Source organism: Ochotona curzoniae, unplaced genomic scaffold, assembly GCF_017591425.1.
Source record: "Ochotona curzoniae isolate NIBS_2020 unplaced genomic scaffold, NIBS_Ocur_1.0 contig_1274, whole genome shotgun sequence".
NCBI lineage: Eukaryota > Metazoa > Chordata > Mammalia > Lagomorpha > Ochotonidae > Ochotona > Ochotona curzoniae.
The window spans coordinates 10,412,305-10,418,173 of record NW_024465023.1 but is presented as its reverse complement, the minus strand read 5'-3'; positions in this window follow the sequence as shown (position 1 = coordinate 10,418,173).

The window sequence follows — 5,869 nt, the reverse complement described above, 5'->3', positions numbered from 1 at the left end:
CAGCTGATTAAAAACACAGGGTCCAAAACAATGGACAGAGACATTAGAGAACATAGAAAAAAATCCAGAGAAATTTTTCTCATGGAGAGGCAAATAGAAATTAATAGGAGGGGCTGGATACTTAGGTGGGTGTTAAGGCCTGGCCAAGTGTATGCAAGGCCCAGACCTATATAGCTCGTCACATGGGAGCTAGAGGAGACATCATAAGGGTGTGTAGACCCATTTAGGGAAGACACCCTGTGGACTCCCACCTTGGGAGGCAAAGCATAGATTTAAAACATTACTTTAAGTGGACAGCATTCTCAGTATTTTTCTGTAGAATTCCAATTATTAATAGACAAAAGGTTAATACTCATGTATAGTCACAGCCAGAAAAATCTATCTGCTCACGTTTCATGTTTTTGTAAAAAGTGATATGAAGGAAAAATAGTATTTTTAAATACTGAGCATCAATGTCTAAAAGGGAGAAGGCAGCCCAGCTTAGCGATATTTTGCATCCTCATAAACGATTTCAAATAATGGGCAGAAATCATTTCTTGTCTTGATAACTAAAGCACACAATTAAAAATGAGAAGCAGGCCTCCCCAAGAACAATGAGAAAATGTTTTTAAAATCAGTAGTCAAGACTTGTATTTGCTGTTCCAACAGGCCTTGGAGTGAAGGCAAAATCCCACCACTTTATGCCTCTCAAATATCAACTTCCTTAAAGATCAGACACAGCCCACGCCTTGTCAGCTCTCCCACGTCACAGCTTCACATTCATCATTCACTCGTCAAATACTTCTAGGCAATCCTGAGTATCCAAGAGGACTGGTTCAAAAATCAGGGAATGTTCTAGTCCCTTAAATAATTGACATAGCATTAGCACAGCATCTACACATAACACCTCATCGATTTTAAGTCACCTCTACATTACTTATACAACCTAATGCAGGGCACTGGTTATAGTCCCGGCAGCTCCACTTCCCATCCAGCTCCCTGCTTGTGGCCTGTGAAGGCAGTCAAGGACAGCCCAAAGCCTTGGGACCCTGCACCTGTGTGGGAGACCCGGAGGAAGTTCCTGGCTCCTGGCTTCGGATCGGAGCAGCACCAGCCATTGTGGTCACCTGGGGAGTAAATCATCAGACGGAAGATCTTCTTCTCTGTCTCTCCTCCTCCTCTCTGTATATCTGACTTTGCAATAAAAAATAAATAAGTCTTAAAAAAAAAACCTAATGCAATGGAAACCTTATGTAAATAATGGTTAGACAGTATTGCATAGGAAATAAGGAGAAAAAGTCTGTGAAGACTCATAATGTGGGTGTGTAAGTGAGTAGATTTGAGTGTGTTTACATGGAACCTGCAAGGTACTGACTATCCTTTGTATTAGTATTTATTTCATCTAAATTATTATAACATCTGTAAGGGTAGGATCCTTGTTATCTCTTGCTCTCACCTGCCTCTGCAGTTGCCTAAAGCCCTCTTCTAGGTGCCCTAAGGTAGTTCTGACAGGTAGAACACCACCACTCGGGGCTTCCCACTGGTGCCAATCTTCAGAAACCTTACCCTTTCAGTATTTTCCAGACATTTTTCTGTCAAAAGAGCTCCATCCCATACCTTTGCTAATTTTAGTCTTCTGACAACTAAAATTGTGATGAGTCTTACAAAATGTCTTGAAATGGTGTAATGCACCAGGTGCCATGGTTATACTGCACTTTACGGTTCTACAACCACATGGAATGCTGCAGAAGAAACCTATTGGGATGTCAGATAGGAGGAGCACAGGATCTCTTAACTCTAAGGTCTGGCAGCTCAAACTCAATCCTAAGACACAAACAGATATTTTAAAAATATAACCGTAAATATCTTTTTAATACAAGAACCCCGCAGGAATGTCATTGGCTGCTACCTAAGTACTACCCTTATAGCAGACATAGATTATAAATCTCTTATAAGAAATGTTTTGGAGCAGAGGTGCCTCTGGTTTGGGACACTTTGGATTCTGAAATATTTGCATGCACACAATTAATACGTTGGGACTGGGACCCCCCCCATCAAAAATCACAAAATTCATGTTTCACACATATACATATAGCTAGAAGGTAATTTTGCACAAGAACTTCAATGTACCTGTATTTTGATGGTAACTTATCACCGGAAATGAACTGTGAAATTTCTCACCGAGGGCTCCAGGTGAGTGCACAAAACCTTACAGATTATTGGAGCATTTTGGATTTTCAATTCTCACATTAAGGCTGTTCAACTGGTAATGTTGATACAGCATAGCATTCCTTAATGGTTGACGATATTTAAAGTTCACAAGCAATTAAATAGTGGTTTGCACCACCAGTTAATTATTGCCTACATGACAGAGTTCAAGTGGAAATGGAAAAAGCTAAAATGATACTATGAGAAATTCAGGTTACTGAAAAATAAGTGTATCTTGAAAACGAAAAGCTAAAAGATTAACAGAATCTTAAAGCGACATGCATATCTATTTTTGTTAGAAAGCCATACGCACTATTTCTTGCAATATGTAGAAACAATACTTAGGCATCTATTCAGCTCTGGGTGAATCAGATTAAAATTTCTTTCATATACATATAGTGAAACCATTGGCTTTAAGTCCCCAAACGCATCCATCCATGCACTCTCTGCTCCTATGACTAACAAAAGCTACCATCACTGGAGAATTTTCTTTCTTGTGTAAAAATGTGCTTAAATGAACCTTGTGAAAATTAAGAGAAATCATAGTACAATGGGTAGCTTGTTTTTGGAAGGGTACAAAAGAGATATTTAATAAGTGTTGATTTCCTGGGCACAGGAGGTTAATTAAACCACCACTTGTGACACAGACATCCTACCTCAAAGAACCAATTTGAGTTCCAGAGTTGAGTTGTGGTTACTCCAGTTCTGACAGCAGCAGAGAATGGTCCAAGTACTTGGGCCCTTGCCACCCACATGGGTGACCTCAATGTTGAGTTCCTAGCTCCTGGCTTCAGCCTGAGCCAGAACTTCTTGTTGCAAGCCCTTGGGCAATGAATGAGTAAATGGATGATCATTGTGTGTGTCTGTCTTCCTCCCCCCACCCCCCCACCCCCCGCGCCATTCTATCTCTCAAATAAACCATTTTTTTTTTAAAAAAAACAATGTTGGTCTTTAATTTTCCTTTCTGTTAAAGCACTTACAGTTTCTGGAGCAGACACCCAAGCCCTTCAAGCAACTGATTTGAAAGGGAAACTCACATGTTCCCTATATGACATCACATCCAGAATAGCATAATCAAGGGTTATGATTCTATTGTTTCTCTCCACAGGAGGAATGCAATTCTTAATTTTTAGGCATAATCCCTGAATTCAATAAGCACTTAGCACATTAAAGGAAATGTTTCTTTTTACACTTGAATGAATTTTTGATAGGCATGATGTTAAAAAGACAGCACCTTTAACGATGTCTAATAATAATATCACGTGCACCCCCGCAGTGCTTATAGCCTCCCACCCAAGTTGCTATGGTGACTCTTAAAACTCAAATGGGTTGAATCCGAGCTACCCACGGATCATAAGAGGCCTTTACTCACACTTTCAAAAAATAAACACTTTAAAAATGTTTTGGAAAAGATGAAGACTTTAGAAGTTTTCATAATAAATTTTTCTTCTAAATTAAGAAGTTATAGATCTTGGCCCAAGACCTTCTCAAGTGCTAAATTATTATGAATAAAAATGCTACAATAATTTCCTAAGGTTCTTTGGGTTATTTTTTGTTTGTTTGTTTTTGTTTTTTTTGTTTTTTTTTTTTTGCAATCATGGAACACTAGGAAATATTCAAGCAGAGGCAGAGCTTAAGCATGCCATGGAGTTGAAAACTCATCGCTGAAAAATTAATCACAGCTGAAAGTTGACATACACTCTCCCATGTTCTTTAGGTACAATACATTCCAATGATTAAAAATACATTCCATTTCCTCTAAGTGCAAATTTAACCTGTCAAATGGGATGACAACAGTCATGAAGCTGCTGAAATTCTGAAGCCCAACCTGCTAAATATCCTGAACAGCCCTGTCTTCAAAGGCAAGCTGGAAGAAATGTGTGTATCCTTTTCAGATGTATACACGGGTGAACATTATATAAGAAGGATTTTAAAATAGCCCCTTCATAAACTGCTTACTTGGAACAGTATTTCAAATTCTCAATCTAATTTTAAATTGCCACATTTGCTCTAAGATGTATCCAAGTGCAAGTTTTTTTCATGCTCCTAAGAACACTAAAGGGTTTCTGATCCACTGCAATATTCCGGTGGCAGACATTGGCATAAACCCCATGAAAACCGTGGGTTGTATCTTTAAAAGGTGTCAAAGGAAAAAGCAGATGAAATGCTGTAATCTCCACCCACCGTCACTTAAGAGCTACTTCCCACGCACTCTGCAGGCCAAGCCAGCATCCTGCATCCACCCTTTCTTTCAAGCCCACTACATTAGACCATGGAAACTCAGGATATGTGGCCACAGCAGCCCCTGCTCTCAATCCAGCTGGCCCACCACGTGGCGTGGCCGTGACCTTAGTCACACTTCCCCTCAACATCCTGTGAGTGGGCTCAAGCTGGAGCCAGACCTTCCCACAGTGCTACCGCCCTGCTCCTGGAAATGACAACCCCCACTCCCTAAAACATTCCATTCTCCATTTACACTGACAGTGCTTCCTGCTCCCCGCCCCTCCTGAACAACAGGTCTTTGAATATCACTCACCACCCTGGTAACACCTTTAACTATTTAACTATTAGCTATTACGGGAGCTATGCACCACTTTCCTTTGGATTTTTGTAGAAGCTTGTTCTCAGATTTTCCTTAAACTATTCCATCATCATAGTAATCACTCCTACAGAACTTATGTGCACATGCAACATTCAAAATCTATAACATGTCACTGCACAATGTGCAGTCCTCTACAACAAACAAGTGTGTCATTGTTTAGTAGAAAGGGTGCCTGGTAAATTTAGAGTTAAATAAGCATTATCTTTAAGGTTCTCTTCTGCATTGACCTAAAACAACTTCAGAAATCTTCATCTTGTATGTGTAATTTGTCTTTGAGAAACTTTCATTCTTAATGAATCAGTTCATGAAAACAAAGCACTCGAATTGGTTTCGGTCGTCAACTAAGGAGCAAATTTTAATTTCATCAGAACATTGGGACAGTGTTGTTAAGGGGTAACAGTAAGCCTAGGTAACAAAAGATGCGTAGTATGACCAAAAAAAATCATGCATTGATTTTAAAACTTTTTGCACGGAAACAAACATTGTGGAATTTCATTTTCCATCAACATTTCTTTAGTACCCTCATATGTAGCTCCTGAGGACCTCTATATTTCCAATAAGAATGTTACACAGGATAGAGCAGTTAACATATCCCTGAACTCATACTAGTCTCCATATGCCAAATCAGCCACAGGGGCTCTTGCTCTGCATAGCACAGAGTCCCTCCACTCTGTTTTTCCCAGAACCTGTAACACTTGGAGAGCTCATACAGAGGAACTATGTAAATAAAAGCTCAGCAAAGTGATCAGTAACTGGAAGAACTGTTGGTAAATTTAATACTGAACAACAAAAAAACACAAAAATTAAAAATGCATGGGATAGGCTAAGAATTACTGAACTTGTACACAAACCCATAAAGAAGCCAATCTAAACAACAAAGAGCAAAAAGATCTAAAACAAACACATCCTTAAGGGACCAGGGGACAGTAACAGAAAAACTTGCCGTTAGTGTCATACAAGTCTCAGAGAGAATGAAAAAAACTCAGTGTAGTGCAGAAACGCTTCATAAAATGTCTGAAAACTTTTTCACAGGATGCACAGATCTACAAATTCACAAATACCAGTGACCCTCTCATCTAA